Source organism: Magnolia sinica, chromosome 13, assembly GCF_029962835.1.
Source record: "Magnolia sinica isolate HGM2019 chromosome 13, MsV1, whole genome shotgun sequence".
Classification (NCBI taxonomy): Eukaryota; Viridiplantae; Streptophyta; class Magnoliopsida; order Magnoliales; family Magnoliaceae; genus Magnolia; species Magnolia sinica.
In genome coordinates this window covers 32,232,404-32,249,649 of record NC_080585.1, presented here as the reverse complement: position 1 = coordinate 32,249,649, position 17,246 = coordinate 32,232,404, and positions in this window count along the sequence as shown.

Sequence of the window (17,246 nt, the reverse complement as noted above, 5' to 3'; positions counted from 1 at the left end):
TATAAAAGCACTTTGATGGGGCCCACCTGAAATTTGGATGTGTCTAAAACTTGGTCTAACCCCTCATCCAAGTGGGACACACATAATGGATGGGCTGGATTTGTGAACCACACCTCGGTGGCCTCAAAAAATGATTATGAATATTTTAATAGAGGGTAACCCCTCTCAACTTTTGTATGTGGTGTGGCCCACACAAGTAATAGATTGACTTGATTTTTAAGCCCTAGGCCCACCATGGAATGGTGCATCTGACTGATGGGGTAGATGTTCGACGTACATCATGGTGGGGACCACACAGCTTGACCTCGTGGGGGAGTTCCCATGAGCTTGACCGTATAGAACCTTTTCTTTTATATATATATATATATATATATATATATATATATATATATATATATATATATATATATATATATATATATATATATATATATCAAAACATTTTCCTCAACAAAACTCAACTCAACTTGATGTTTAGTTGAATAGCTATAAACTTGGATTGTTGGATAGATACTGTTTGCTATGCTTGGCTCATTGGTTAGAATCATTGCTCTCTTAACTTGAAGTATTCGTTTCAAGACCCAATTCTTATGTTTTGGATTAAATCCCTTTTGAGTCTTGTAGGGTTGAGTCAAGCAATGAGCCACACCTGGTCCATACCGAGTCAAGGTTACAACAAATTCTCTCAATGACTTGACTTAAAATCTTGCTGAGTTTTGAGTGGGCACTATGCCAAAACAGTGAAAAAATGACAGCTGAAAGTCGTCTCAAAACTCAATAAATGACGGTTTTGAACCGTCATATGGGCCGTCCTATTTTGCAATGTCGTATTAGTTAAAGGACGGTCATGGACCGTCATTAAAGACGGAGATTAAAAGGTCGGTCATGGACCGTCATTAAAGATGGACAAATAAAAGGTTGGTAATGGACTGCCTCTGATGTTAGACTGTTTCAAACCGTCTAAAACATTGATGGTCTCACTACAAGAAAACAGGGTAATCCCAACACTTGGGTGGATCCTTTGCCAGCAATAATAAGAACGGTCACTGGCAGGGATCGGTATAAATAGAAAAAAAAAACCCTAACCTAACCTTTCTCTCCTCGCCGCCGACTCTCCACCTCGCTCCCAACCCTTGAATCTCTCTCTAAAGGCTGTTGCATATGAGAAATAGCCGATGGCCGTTTTTATGTTCTCCTGTGAGTATCTCTCGATGTTGCTGTAGGCTATTTTACACTACCCGTTATGAGTTCTAACAGGATGGGGTTTTGCTAGTGACGCCTCAACCAGACAGGTGGCTAGTGGTCGGTGATATGTGGACCCAACATAATTTATATGTTTTATCCATGCCATCCATCTATTTTGAAAGATAATTTTAGTGCTTAGATTCCAAAAATTAGTTATATATAAACCTCAAGTGGACCACACCATAAGAAAACAGTAGTGATTTAATTTCCATCATTAAAAACCTCATAGGGTTCACTGTAATGTTTATTTGACATCTAACCTGTTGATTATGTCGTAAAGACTTGGATGAAGGGAAAAATATATATCATCTTTATCCCAAACTTTTGCGGCCCCAAAATTTTTTTAATGATGGGTGTTCAATCAACACTGTGCAATCCCCTTGAGATTTGGATCAACCTAATTTTTGGGATCATACCATAAAGTTATTTGGAAGAGTAGGTGGACGGCATGGATGAAACACATACATCATTATGGGGCCCACAGAGCACCGACCACGAGCCATTAGCTAGTGGCAGGGGAGTAGCAGAGTTCGGTGCGGACGATCGCGGATTTCCAGCGAAATACTCCCTGGAGGTTCATGCGCAAGATGCTGGGTGGGTCCCAACGAGATGTTTGTGAGAAATCCACTCCGTCCATCCATTTTGCGAGCTCATTTTAAGATGTTCTACCAAACATTAGGTGTATCCAACAATCAAGTGGGACAGAAGAGAGAAAACAGTGAAAATTCAATGAACACCATTGAAGCATTCTTATGGCCATAAAAGTTTCATATCAGGCTATATTTAAAGTTTTTTCGCTTCAACCCATTTGGAATAACCTTATAAACGGTTTGGATAGCATATAAACATCAAGGTGGAGCCCTGTAATGTTTCAACGGTAGAAATTTCTTTCCCCAATTTTCCATCTCGCGTGACCCACTTAGTTTTTCTATCCAACTCATTTTTTGTCTTACCAAAATGATCTCGCAAAACGATGAACGGAATGAATTTCTCACAAACATATCAGTGAGACCCACCAAGAATGCGTGCGCATGAACTTCTTGCGAAAGGCTTTCTCAGGAAATGGACGACTGGTCCGTACAATGAAACAGAGCCGTACAGGAATGCGAAAGGACGCATATTGCGTCCTACCCCCGCCCGTTTCTAGCCCTGAACGGGCAGGTTCCGTGGGCGGGCCCACCATGATGTATCCGTTCATCGAAGTCGTCTATTCCTTTTCTCATATCATTTTAAGGCATTGAGAAAAATATAAGGTAGATCCAACACCAAAATGACCACACCACAGATTACTCTTGCATTTAATGTAACTTACATTAATGCCTTGTGCATTTAATGCAACCGAGCTTATTATTTGGTGTGGTCCACTTGAGCGTTGTATCTGACTATTTTTATGATAATGCCTTCAAATGATCTGAGAAAAGAGATAAACGGCTGCGATAAACATATACATTACGGTGGGGCGGCCCACAGAACTGCTGTTCGGGGTTAGAGAGAGAGGGGGGGGGGGGGATGCAATACGCGTCCGATGTGTAAGCGGAAGCCAATTGCCCACCAAGTAACTCTGTAGGGAGTAAAATCTAAGGGGCTCACTACGATTTATGTATTTTATCAACTCCGTCCATCCATTTTTAAATATAATTTTAAGAATTGGGACAAAACCGAAAGATATTCAAAATATAATTGGACCACACCACAGATCAGTGTGAATTGAATTTCTACCGTTGAAAATTTTTTGGAGCCCATAATAAGCTTTTAATGAAGATAATATTTGGTTTTCACCTTCATAAGTCTTTTTTTTATCTTATTAACAGTATGGATGAAAAATAAACATCACTATGGGTCCTAAGAAGGTTTCAATGGTGTAAATCATTATTCCCACTGTTTCCTTTGGTGGGGTCCAGTTGACCATTTGATATACTACTTCAATTTTTGGCTCAACACCTAAAATAATCTTTAAAATTTGATAAACAGCGTGGATAAACCACATATATTCACAATGGGCCCGACATAGTGTATTCAGTACGATAAAAACCTACTGAGTTTATCAGAGATGCTAGGTAGAAATAGAAATCCAGAAGGTTACGCAGTGCTAGAACGGAAAGTGATTGGCTACTCCCGTGCCACTAGCCAAGGGGTGGTGGTCAGTGCTCGGTGGCTCCCACCATGATGTATGTGTTTCATCCATGCCATCCACCTAGAGATGGGGGTCGGGGCTAGAGAAGAGGGGGGGGGGGGGGCGGCGTAAGCGGAAGCCAATTGCCCATCAAGTAACTCTGTAGGCCACCAAGTAACTTTGTAGGGAGTAAAATCTGAGGGGCTCACTACGATTTATGTATTTTATCAACTCCGTAAATCCATTTTTAAATATAATTTTAAGAATTGGGACAAAAACCAAAGATATTCAAAATATAATTGGACCACACCACAGAACAGTGTGAATTGAATTTCTACCGTTGAAAATTTTTTGGAGCCCATAATAAGCTTTTAATGAAGATAATATTTGGTTTTCACCTTCATACGTCTTTTTTTAATCTTATTAACAGTATGGATGAAAAATAAACATCACTATGGGTCCTAAGAAGGTTTCAATGGTGTAAATCATTATTCCCACTGTTTCCTTTGGTGGGGTCCAGTTGACCTTTTGATATACTACTTCAATTTTTGGCTCAATACCTAAAATAATCTTTAAATTTTGATAAACAGCGTGGATAAACCACATATATTCACAATGGGCCCGACATAGTGTATTCAATACGATAAAAACCTACTGAGTTAATAAGAGATGCTAGGTAGAAATAGAAATCTAAAAGGTTAGGCAGTGCTAGAACGGAAAGTGATTGGCTCCTCCCGTGCCACTGGCCAAGGGCCAGTGGTCAGTGCTCTGTGGCCCCCACCATGATGTATGTGTTTCATCCATGTCATCCACCTATTCTTTCAGATCATTTTATGAAATGAGCCCAAAAATGAGGTTGATCCAAATTTCAAGTAGACCGCACAGTGTTAATTGAACGCCCACCAATAAAAAATTCTTGGGGGCACAAGGATCAAGATGATTTTTTTTTTTCTTTCATCGAAGTCTTTATGACATAATAAACAGGTTAGATGTCATATAACCATTACAGTGGGCCTTATCAGGTTTTTAATGGTGGAAATTAAATCACTATTGTTTTCCCATGGTGTGCTACACGTGAGATTTTTATATACCTAATCTTTGGTATTAAGCCCTAAAATTATCTTTCAAAATAGATGGACGGCTTGGATAAAACACATACATCGTGGTGAGTCCACGTAGCACCTAGTTAAGGTATGATCCAAAAAACTAAGGCAGGAACCAGGCTTAAGTGGACCATAAAATGGGCATTGCACTTCCACCATTAAAAATTTCTTGGTAGCTTGAGAAGTTTTAGATCAAGATGATATTTATTTTTTGGTCAGTAACCATCTTTTATCCATAGTTACCGACGGATTTTGACCGTCTTAAATGATTTGTAACTATACAACGATTTTGGTTCATATTAAAGACAGTTAAGAGTCATTCGAGATTTTAGAGACGTTCATAGTTGTCTTTAAACCAAGGGATTTTAGAGACGGTTCACAACCGTCTCAGCATTTGTCTTATTTTTTTCTTTTCCACAGTGCAGGTTATGAGTTTTAAAACTATAGTGAGAGCCAGCTGGTTTATGATTTATCTTTGGAAAATTGGGTAGAGTCACGTTGCCGCAAGTATTCACACCACATGTTAGTGTTGGTATTTAAACTCTGGATAAAACGTTGAACATGTGATGAACCTGGATGAGTATTTAAGGGGCCCAACTTGGTTGTTGGACAGGAAATGATGCCATTGAGCTGGCTAACCTTATTAAAGTAAAATAATAATCAATGTATAACATCTTTAGCATCTAAAAGTGTTTTTAAGAAAAAGATAGCCGAAATTTTAAAAGCATACTTTTTAAATGCCACAATACATACAACACTGATTGATGATTTACTTTGTCACGGATGGATATGCCATGCTTGTTAGATTGAACCCTTACTCCTACTTCAGCTAACATGACCATTAATGAGTGAACTTAGGAAGGAAGCCGGTAGAGATGGTGGTGATAGGTATAGTGGGGTCCACTATGATGTAAATTTTTTTATCCAAGCCATCCATCCATTTTGTCAGATAATGTTAGGGCATGAGCCCAAAAATCAAGCAGGTTGAAAGCTCTAGAGTACACCATAGGAAACAGTGGGGATAATAATGACACCCATTGATGAAACCTTCCCATCTCTCTTCGTGATGTTTATTTGCCATCCAACCCCTTCATCAGGTCATATAAACCTGGATGATCAGAAAGCACAAATATTAGATTGATTTAAAACTTTTGTTGCTCTTAAAATTTTTTAAGAGTGGCCATTCAATTACCACTGTTTTCTACAGTATTGTTCACTCGTGCTTCAAATCAGTTTTATTTTTGAGCTCATGACATTAATATCAGCTGACAAATCTGATGAATTATATGGATAAAACAATCACTACCCAATCATCTTTCACCCTGGGAACAGAGGAGAACTCTCACTTAATTATAATGGCAAAAGTATTCGTGGCCATAACGTTTACTTTCCATCCAATCTATTCATAAGGTCACAAAGACCTGATGAAGAGGAAAAACAAATTTCATATTGATCCAAAACTTCTGTGACCCGAAAAAGGGTTTCAATGGTAAACGTTCAATCCCCCACTGCTTTTTGTAGTGTGGTCCACTTGATAGTTATATCTTTCTTATTTTTCTTCTCAAGTCTTAAAACTAGCTTGTCAAATGAATGGACGGTTTGGATATAATACATACCCCATGATTAGATCCACAGAACATGCAGAGGTCAATACAGCATGCAGCAGCTATATAGATGGCGTGAGGTACACCAGCCAATCCGCTTCGTCTACTTAAAGCTTTGTATCTGCCTCACTCTTTTGGCTCATGCCCTAAAATGGTATCTTTAAATGCAGGGACGGTGTGGATACTACACGTAGATCATGATCGCCCCACGGAACTTAGGTAACTTCAAAACCAAGATTACCAACTGAACAGGTTGATGTGATGTTACTAAGTTCTATGGGTCTAACCATGATGTATGTCTCATATCCACGCTGTCCATCCATATGGAGAGATCTTTTTAGAGAATTATCAAGAGAACGAGTCAGATCCAAAGCTATAGTGGACCCCACCACAGAAAACAGTGGAGATTAAACGCTTATCATAGTGGACTCTAGGAAGGTTTCAACTGTGAGCGTCACTCTCTACTGTTTTCTGTGGTGGGGTCCACTCGAGTTTTGGATCTCCTTCTTGGATCATTCCTTAAAAAGATCTCTCTAAATATATGAACGGTGTGGATACAACACATATATCATGGCAGGGCCACAGAACTTGGTGACGCCTATACGTACGTAATCTGTAATCCGGTTTGTAACGGAGGGAATGGTGAAGTTTTCAGCGTAAAAATAGATATTCCATATTCTTGATTGGACTTATTTTTGTGTCAATGATCTGGACCACCCAGGATTAAAACCATTGACCAATTGCTTAATATTTGTCAAATCAATGTGACTTTTTAATGGTCACCCATGAAACTTAAATTGGACCAAGTGAACGGTCTAAATCAATGGATTGAACTGTCTAACTGTCCCAATGCAACTAGGGTTTTAGAAATCCGGTGGAAAGTATATTGTTTTATGGATTTCTTAATTACCAAAGAATTGGTGTACGAGAATTGAAGACTGATGCAAAGATATGACCCACATATCATATATCTCCTCATTGTCCGTACATTCTAGACTGGGTCCAACAGGGACATCTGATGGACGGTTGGATGGTATATACGCATATGCTCGGCCCTGCACTGTGACTCATGTAATAAACTCAATATATTTGGATGCATGTAAACATAAACTCATACACCAAGTAATAATAAAAAACAAGAACCATTTAAAATCATAACATGTAATTAAATCAATCTAATCTAATATAATTTCCTTCTCTGATTATATTACGTCAACTGTCATAAAACTTAAAAATAAATAGTAAATAAATAAAATAAAAACTATTACAATGTATATGGTATTATCCATGTTGCTTGATGAGAAACTGAGTAGCGAATTTTTGAACGAATTTTTGAACGAAATCGGTTGATGCTACCGTCTTCTAAGTTGAAGACACCTGAATCATTTTGGGTAGCACGTCCGCTACCTCTGGCAGGATAGGTACTAGTAAAATAGATACAGTTCCTTTTGAAATCTGACAATCCTTAGTTGAAAGAGACTTGGGATACCCCAAGAAAATCATCTGACCATCCAAACTTTTCATATTAATCCAGTGAGTCCCACTAGCGTCCATCTTAGAAACATGAAAGCCTGTTGTCCGCATGTGAAAACGTTCACCAAAATGCTGATATAATCTTAAAATGATTAGTAAGTTTTCATGTGATTCAACCAAGTGGATGTCACCAACGAAAGTCATATCCAACCACAGAGGATATCCAGGCTCTGCTAGTGGAAGCATCTTCTGATTTGTGGAGGCTGGATCGTGACCCAACTCGTAGATGGTGAGTTCGTTATTGTAATAGCATACTAAATGTAATAAGCCATTATAAAATATAATATCGGATAAGTACCAATATTTGTAGGGTTCTCTAATTTCAAAAGCTGTCCATACTGTATCTCCCAAATTTAAAAACACCAGTATATTAAAATATGTAATCACAACCTTACAATCAACGGAAGTAGGGTCCGAAGACAAAATAGCCTTACCAACCATTATCTGACCGTGCCCCCAGAAATCTTCAAATTCAACATTACGGTTTCCAGCCACGTTCCAAACTCTAGCCTGCCGCAGGAGTTGGATTCATTCTTTGGAATTTACATTCAATATAAAGCATCCATTGGTCTTGTTATCCATCAAAACAACCATTCATTTAAACATCCTAACAAGCTTGCTCCAAGTGACTCACAAACATATAGCCTGTACATCTTGTTGTCTGATAGACTGAGAAATCTATCAATTTTGGTTTTTTTATTTTTTGAGAAAATAAGGCATGGGAGCTTATGCATTGATAAGTTGAGATTGCGGGCCGTCATCCTCGTCATGGCTGCATGCCATGATACGCAGACTGCACCGGCATGGATACTATCTACTGGATATAGACGCATTAAGATGGTAACAAGGATTTCAGTAGGAAGCTAAGACCACCTACATATATCAATATTCTCCATTCCATTTGATGGTTGATGATTGGCTATTATCGCATTATGGGCTCTTGTTCTTCGAGATGTCACCTGAACCCAATCTTGATCACTTTCTTTTGCTGTAGGTGAAGCAGATATGACACCGGCCATCACTTGAAATTCGTCATTCTTGCTTGCAGGAGATTGATTCTCATGACATGAAAGCGGATCTGTTGCATATTCCACTACGAATTCGGTTGCAGTGAAATAAAAATTCACCTTCTTTGTTAAGCTTGTCATTGATTGTAGCTTGTAATTCTATCTTCTTACCTTCAGACCAAAATATAAAACTGCAATTAGTATTCAGTAGGATTTTTGTGTTTTCTACTGTAAAAAAAATAGCCGAAGAGGAGAAATAACCGAAGAAAGGCCGTTGCTGATTTAAAGCAGAAGAGGAGAAATAACCGAAGAAAGGCTGATTTAGAGCAGAAGAGGAGAAATAACCGAATCAGAAGGTGAGATCCGTCCCTCGACCCAAAACCCTAACAGGACGCGGTTTTGCTAGTGACGCCTCCACCAGAGAGGTAGCTAGTGGTCGGTGATATGTGGACCCACCATAATGTATATGTTTTATCCATGCCGTCCATATATTTTGAAAGATAATTTTAGGCTTACATTCCAAAAATTAGTTACATATAAATCTCAGATGTACCACATCATAGGAAAAATGTAGTGATTGAATTTCCACCATTAAAATACTTAGAGGGTCCACTGTAATGTTTATTTGAAATCCAACCTGTTGATTATGTCGTAAAGACTTGGATGAAGGGGAAAAATATATATCATCTTTATTCAAAACTTTTGTGGCTGCCAAGAAATTTTTAATGATGGACATTCAATCAACACTGTGCGGTCCCCTTGAGATTTGAGTCAACCTCATTTTTGGGCTCATAAAATAAAATTATGCAGAAGAATAGGTGGACGGTATGGATGAAACATATACATCATGGTGGGGCTCACGGAGCACCGACCACGAGCCATTAGCTAGTGGGAGGGGAGCAGCGGAGTTCGGTGCGGACGGACGCGGATTTCCAGCGAAATACTATCGCAGGAAGTTTCTACGCAAGATGCTGGGTGGGTCCCAACGAGATGTTAGTTAGGAATCCACTCCGTTCATCCGTTTTGCGAGCTCATTTTAGGACGGTCTACCAAAAATTACATGTATCCAACAATCAAGTAGGATAGACGAGAGCAAACAATGGAAATTGAGTACCGTTGAAGCATTATTATGGCCATAAATGTTTTGTATCAGCTATATTTATAGTTTTTTCACTTCAACTCATTTGGAATAACCTTATAAACGGTTTGGATGGCATGTAAGCATCAAGGTGGAGCTCATAAATGTTTTAAGGGCGTGTTTGGGCACTGGGATTAGAAGGGATTAGGTGGGATGGAATTGCATCTGGTCCGTTCCAATTCCACTCCATGTTTGGGGAGGATGGAAAAGCTGTCGATGGAATTGCATTGGGTCCCTGCCAATTTCACTCAATGTTAGCAAGTTGTGTAGGTCCCACTATGATGTGTAGGTTAGATCCACATCGTCCACCCATTTTTTGAGATTATTTTAGAGCATGGGCCAAAAAGCAGGTTAATCTAAAGCTCAAGTGGACCCTACCATAGAAAGAAACGGGGATTGAATGCTTACCGTTGAAAACTTCAATGGGGCTATATAAGTTTTGGATTTACCTCATTTTTAAGCCCATGCCATAAAATGAGGTTACAAAACAAATGAACAGTCTAGATATAACACATGTGTGTTATTCTTAATAACTTCGAATGATAGTTAATATATCCATTCAATGTGCCACCAGATTACCAACAAAGCATGGAATTATTCTTATCCCATACCAACGGGGTAATTATGTTTTTTGAATCCCATCCCACCGAATCCCTTCCAATCCCAACGCCCAAACACGCCCTAAAGGTAGAAATTTCTTTTCCCAAATTTACCTCTCGTGTAACCCACTTGGTTTTTCTCTCCAACTCAGCCTACCTCACTAAAATAATCTCGCAAAACGTCTCGTTGGGACCCGCCTAGAATGCTTGCGCATAAACTTCATGCGAAAGCCTTTTTTAGGAAATCCCCGTCCGGTCCGGACTCTGAAACAGAGCGGTACAGGGATGCGGAAGGACGTAGATTGCGTGCTACCCCCGCCCGCTCTAGCCCCGAATGGGCAGGTTCCGTGGGCAGGCCCACCGTACTGTATCTCTTCATTCAAGCCGTACAACCCTTTTCTCAGGTTATTTTGAAGGCATTGGGAAAAAAATAATAAATCCAACACTCAAATTGACCGCACCCCGTATTACTGTTTGATTTTGAGGGGAGAGGGAAATACCCTCGAAAAAAAGGCCAATTTACCTTTTCCCTGTTTGAAATTTAAAATGCATTTTCGTCTTGAAAATTGGACCGAAAAAGGTAACTTACATTTGTGGACCCTACTTTGATGTGCATGAAATATCTACACCGTCCATCTGTTTTATCATAAGAATTCAAGGCCTAAGTCCAAAATTGAGACAAATGCAATGCTCAGGTGGCCCATATCGAAGGAAACAATGGCTTTAAACGTCCGCCATTAAAAGTTATTTTGTTTATTGGGCCCACATTAAAGTTTATTTGTCATCTAACATATTCACGAGATCATAAAAACATTGATAAGGGGGTAAACACAAATATCAACTTCGGATAAAACTTCTAAGGAATATAAATTTTTATACGGCAAGCATTCAATTTCCACTTTCCTGTGAGATGGTCTATTGGAGCTTTGGATCTGCCTCAATTTTGAGTTCATGGCCTAAATGAGGCTAACGTACAGGATGAACAGCGTTGATACATCATGTACAACACAGTAGGCCTTTTATCCATTTAGCAGTCATCCTCAATTTTAAGGCCAACAAGCGGAGCAGTCAATATAAGCGCGGGAAACGACCGGTAATTCCCTGGTAAGTAATTATTACTTTTTACCAAATAAATACCATTTCATTTCCTTTAAAAATCAAACAGCCACTTAATGCAACTGACATTAGATACACAAGCACGGCGGGGCCACCCACAGTGGTCCATTAAATGTCAGTTGCATTACATGCAAGAGTAATATGTTGTGGGGTCCATTTGGGTGTTGAATTTACCTTATTTTTTTCTCAATGATCCCAGAAAAGGGATGAATGGCTTAGATGAACAGATACATCACGGTGGGCCCGCCTGCGAACCTAATCGTTCGAGGCCAAAGACGGGCGGGTGTACGACGCATTCCGCGTCCAAGACGGGCAGGGGTAGGTGGAAGCGGAAGCCGATTGCCCACCGAGTAAATCAGTAGGGAGTAAATTCTGTAGGGCCCACTGCAATTTATATATTTTATCTACTTTGTCCGTCCATTTTTAAATATAATTTTATGTATTTAGACAAAAAAAAAAAAGAAAAAAAAGATATCCAAATCTTAATTGTACCACACCAGTACAGGAAACGGTGTGAATTGAATTTCTATCGTTGAAAAATTCTTAGGGCCCACAATTTCTACCTTCATCCATGTCTTTTTTGTTAATCTTATTAACAGTTTGGATGAAAAATAAACATCACTAAGGGTCCTATGAAGGTTTCAACGGTGTAAATCATTATTCCTGTTGATGCAAATGTCTGGTTCCTCCTCTTGGACCTTCGTGTACCTGCACAAAAAGGGGACAAAGGAGACCCTGGCCTGAGCAGGGGACCCTCCAATGCCAAAGTCAGGCCTGGATTCTGGGTCTAAGAGTATTGAGGAGCTTTTTAGAGAGAATTTGTTTCGTACCTTTCAGGGTGATCGGGGTCCCTCTTTTATAGCTGCTGGGGCATTTAATCACACGAGGATTCTCTTCCTGATATTGTGCGCGGGATCTTCTCCTAGTATCACGGAGATTGGGTCGTGCCCATCTGGAGCCTTCATCCGATCCCGTGAGCTTCGGGGTTGGAGATCTTATCCCAAGATATCCGGGATGAGGCTTGATCTTGCGATGGCTGATCTGGTAAGGTGATCCGCCCGACGCATGCCCGGAGTGCTGATGAGTCGTCCGAACCGACTCAATCTTTGTCGTCGGAACCGACTCAACCTTTGTCGTCCGAACCGACTCAACCTTTATCGTCCGAACCGACTCAACCTTTTTCTCGGTTTTGCGAATCATGCCTCGGGTTTGGCACATTCTTTGGTGACCCGAGGCATTAAGTCCGAATCTGCGGACTTATATTTTTTGTTCCCAACAGTAAGCCCCCCTACTCCGTGTGTTTCATATGACACTTAGGAGTAGCGAGTTTTGAGTCGGTTCACAATCCAGTCCGAGACAGTAGGTGGTCATTTAATGCGTTCCATGTCGCCTTTGACGGGAGACGGTTCGGTTCCTGACATCGCATGCGCCGTCAGCCGTCAAATCGCTCATCCCGCCAATGAGGTTTGGACAAGTAGTAAGGGCATTATTGTCGTCAGTCGACGAGCGCCACGTGTCGAGTGGGGGAATCGATGCAGGCGTCGAATCATTTCCTCATTAATTACTCCCGCCGTATGGCAATCTTATAAATTGGTGGGGGTCCCGCATTTTGAACTTCTATTGCTATTCCTACTTTTCATTCCCTTTGGAGCCTTCTCAGTCTTTCATCTTCTTCCTTTCCTCTCTCTTAACCGTCAGCGCTTCCTTCCGCCATTTCCGTTTTCCTTTCTCCCTCTGGTGAGTTTCTCCTTCCTCTTTATTAGATAATAATGGCGGATAGGGGTTCTCGAAGTCCCCAGGGGGGAGCTTCCGGAGACGAAGGCGAAGCGCAACGTTTTTGGAATGTTGCGGAATCGCCTTCCTTACTGACGGAGATAGTAGTGGATGCCAACGCTGCTTTTCTATCTGAGAGAGTCACTGAAGCTCCGGCGGAGCGCCCTACCTTCGTTGTTCCTTCTCGTGGTGGGTCGTCTTTATTAACCCGCCCGGGAAGGCCTAACTTCCCGAGGGGCATGGAGGAAGATGAGGAGGAAGAAGATGAAATGTTGATTGCCGAGGGAACCTCCGATCCAGTTCCTGTCGATGAACCGGCGCATGCCGACTCTGAAGGAGAAGGATCGGGGGAAGATTTAAGCGGTCCGGTTCCCTCAGTTTTAACTAAGGCGGACTTAGACAGAATCCGAATCGGGTATCACATCCCCGAGTCGGTCATCACCTATCTCCCCCGTCCAAATGACTTGCCGGATCACCCTCCTGCTGGGGCGGTCGCCATTTACCAAGTGTCAATGCAATGCGGCTTGCGTCTGCCCCTTCAGGCCATCGTCCGGGGAGTACTGTCTCGCATTCGGATTGCCCCGGGGCAGATAGTCCCGAATGGGTGGAGGAACTTATTCGGGTGTGCGGTGTTGTGGGCCGAGATGGAACAGCCACCGCTTACAGTCGACGAATTTCTCCACCTGTATCAAGTGCGGGTGAATCCGAACTACCCTGGCTTCTACGTCTTCGCTGCTTGGCGAGGCGGAGGCGGTTCCCTGATCACTGACCCTCCCACTTCCAACAAACATTGGAGAGAGCGTTGGTTTTGGGCATGTGGTCGCTGGGAGATGGATGAGTCCGGGCCCTGCGAGGCTCGTGTTCCTCGGACATTCCAGAGGGCAGGTGACTTGGGTTTTCTCTCTCTCGCCCCTTTTCATTTTTCGTAATATTCTGAGTCTGAAGGACTTGTGTCTAGCAGATATCCCGAAGAAGCGGCCGAAGCTCGGCTCCAGTGCCTCGGCTCGGATCAAAGAGTTGAGGACGTTGGATCCGGCAGCTAGATCTTGGAAGGAGCTTTTACAGCCGGAGCGCCTTCATCTTGCAGGTTTAGATTCGGAAGTCACAGGTAACTGAAAATGTATCTTCTGAATTTTCCGAATTTCCCCTGACTTACTTCGTTTTTTTTTTTTTTTTTTTTAGATCTGCCCGAAGCCCGTCCTAACCTCAGGATTGTTCCCGAGCCGGCTCCCTCAGAAATGACTGGAGCTCGTCCTCCCCTTAGGGCAGTCACGAAGTTGAAGGCTCCTCCGCGGTCAGTTCTTCTGTCGGAGCCTCGGCCGCCTAAGAGGCAAAGGGCGGTGCGGAAGGAGAAAGAGCCAGCGAGTTCTTCTGCCCCTCCCGTCGTCGTAATTCCCGACCCAGAAGAAAGGGCTGAAGAGACGGCGGTTGCTGCCTCGGAACCTCAGGCGGCACCCGACTCGGCAAACGTTGAGACGGACGTTCCGAGACGGGAGGAAGAGACCAGGGCCGCGTCTTCCAGAGGGGAAGGTGAGACGAGGACCGCATCCTCCAGAGGGGAGGAGACGAACCAGGAAGGGCCGTCTGTCCTGTAGCAAGTGGTATCGGGGATGGTTCCCTGGGCCTTAGCCCACGGGAGCGAAAGAGAGTTCGTGAGGCTCTACAACGCCCCGTCATTGCAAACCGGCAGCCATGCCGCAAGGGTGCTTCTTGAACTCGCTCCCTGCTTGATTAAGGCCGGCAAGGAGCTATCCTCGACTCATCGGCTGCAGACTCTTCTGTCGGAAGCCGAAGGGCGACGCGAGGAGGCCGAAATCCAGGTCGGCGTCCTGACAGGCGAGGCGTCCCTTGCCCGGAAGGCTGCCGAAGATGCGAAAGCAGAGGCGGCTTCCTCCAGAAGAGCCTTGGAGGATGCGCAAGCAGAGGTTGCTCGGGTACTGGCTCTTCTCTCCGAAGCTGAAGAAGAGAACCGGCGAGTTCTCACAGTTCATGCTTCGTGCGCAGATGAATTAGCTCGGGCTAAGCTTGAAGCGGCAGAGCATATTCGGCAGGCCGACGAGAAGACTCGGGAGGCTGAGAAGGCCAGGGACCAAGCCGTCCAAGCTTTCCTTGAGTCGGCGGAGTTCGAGGACGAGAGGGACCGCTTGTTCCAAAGCGGATATCTGGAATGCGTCAAGGATATAAAGAAATCTTTTCCTGACCTTGACCTTTCAGAAATCGAGGGTGGAGCAGCCTCGGAATCCGAGAACCCGGACGCCGCTGCTGAAGACACTGCTGCTGGGGACGAGGCCGGTGCATGAGGACAGTTACCAGGGCCCTTTGATTTTTTCTTTCTATTCACTTTGATGTATTCACACATTGTATTTGTATGTGTTTTGATGAATGAAGAAAAAATGCTTAGCTTTATTCATTTGACTTGGCTTTAATCTTTCTTAGTTCAGAGTCTTTAAACATTGAGTACCGAGCTAAGGATAGTAGACCTTGAGGTGTTCAGCGTTCCAAGGGTGAGGCAATGGTTGTCCGTTTAGGTCCTCTAGCCGATACGTTCCTGGTCGGATGGTGCCCGAGACGATATAGGGTCCTTCCCAATTGGGTCCCAGCGTACCCGACCCAAATTCCTTGGAGTTGGAAAAAACTTTCCGGAGAACCATATCTCCCATTCGAAACCTTCTAATCTTAACTCGGGTATTGTAGAACCGAGCCACTTGTCGTTGCCGCGCCTCCGTGCGCAGCCGCGCCACTTCCCTTTGTTCGTCCAAAAGGTCGAGTCCGAGTGCAAGGAGTTCTTCATTCTCTTCTGCATTGAATGAGGTGATTCGAGCCGAAGGTAATCCGACTTCAACGGGGGTGACGGCTTCCGAGCCATAAGCTAGTGAAAACGGAGTCTCTCCTGTGGCCGTTCGAGCTGTAGTTCGGTAAGCCCAAAGAATTTTCGGGAGCTCTTCGGCCCATGCTCCTTTGGCCCGGCCAAGCTTGGTCCGAAGATGTTGCTTGATAATCTTGTTAACCGCCTCAACTTGTCCGTTGGTTTGAGGGTGATGAGGTGAAGAATAAACGTTTCTGATTCCGAGGTTGTCGCACATCTCGCGAAAGCTCCTATTATCAAATTGCCTTCCATTGTCTGTGACAATGGTGCGGGTACTCCGAATCGGCAGATAATATTTTTCCACACAAACTCGGTGATCTTCTCGCTCGGTTATTTTAGCTAATGGCTCCGCCTCGGCCCACTTCGTGAAATAGTCCACCGCTACCACAACAGCAAACTTGGTCCGACCTTTTCCCATAGGGAGCGGGCCTATAATGTCGACACCCCACCGTGCGAAGGGCCAAGGACCAGTCATCGGCGTCGTGCCTCGGGGGCTTGCCTAGGAATTGCCGCGAATCGTTGACATTTGTCGCATTTTTGACGAGCTCGCGAGCGTCGTGTTGGATAGTGGGCCGAATATCCTGTCGTAGGACCTTATGGGCGAGAGATCGCCCTCCAGAGTGGTTTCCGCAGATTCCTTCATGGATTTCCCGTAATACATAGTTTGCCTCGTAGGATTCGAGGCACCGCAGCAACGGGGCGTAGTAACCTTTCTTATAGAGGGTTCCGTTGAGTATGGTGTAACGGGAGGCTCGGATCTTAATTCGTCGAGCCTCGGCGCGATCCTCGGGCAACTTTCCTTCGTCAAGGTATTGGCGGATTGGATCGATCCAGGATGGTTCCGAGTTGATTGTATTGACGGCCTCGCTAATTGGTTCATCTATACTCGGCTTATCGACGTATTCGACAGGGACGGACCTGGGTATTTCATCTTCATCGGCTGAGGCGAGCTTTGCTAACAAATCGGCTTTGCTATTTTCCGTACGAGGGATCCGAGTGACACGATAGAGTTGAAATCCGTTGATAAGTTCTTTCGCTTTCTGCATGTATGCCCTTAACTGGTCTTTCCGTGTCTGGTATACACCGGTAACTTGATTAACAACCAACTGAGAGTCGCTGAAAACACTGAGGTGCGTGACCTCCAAGCTA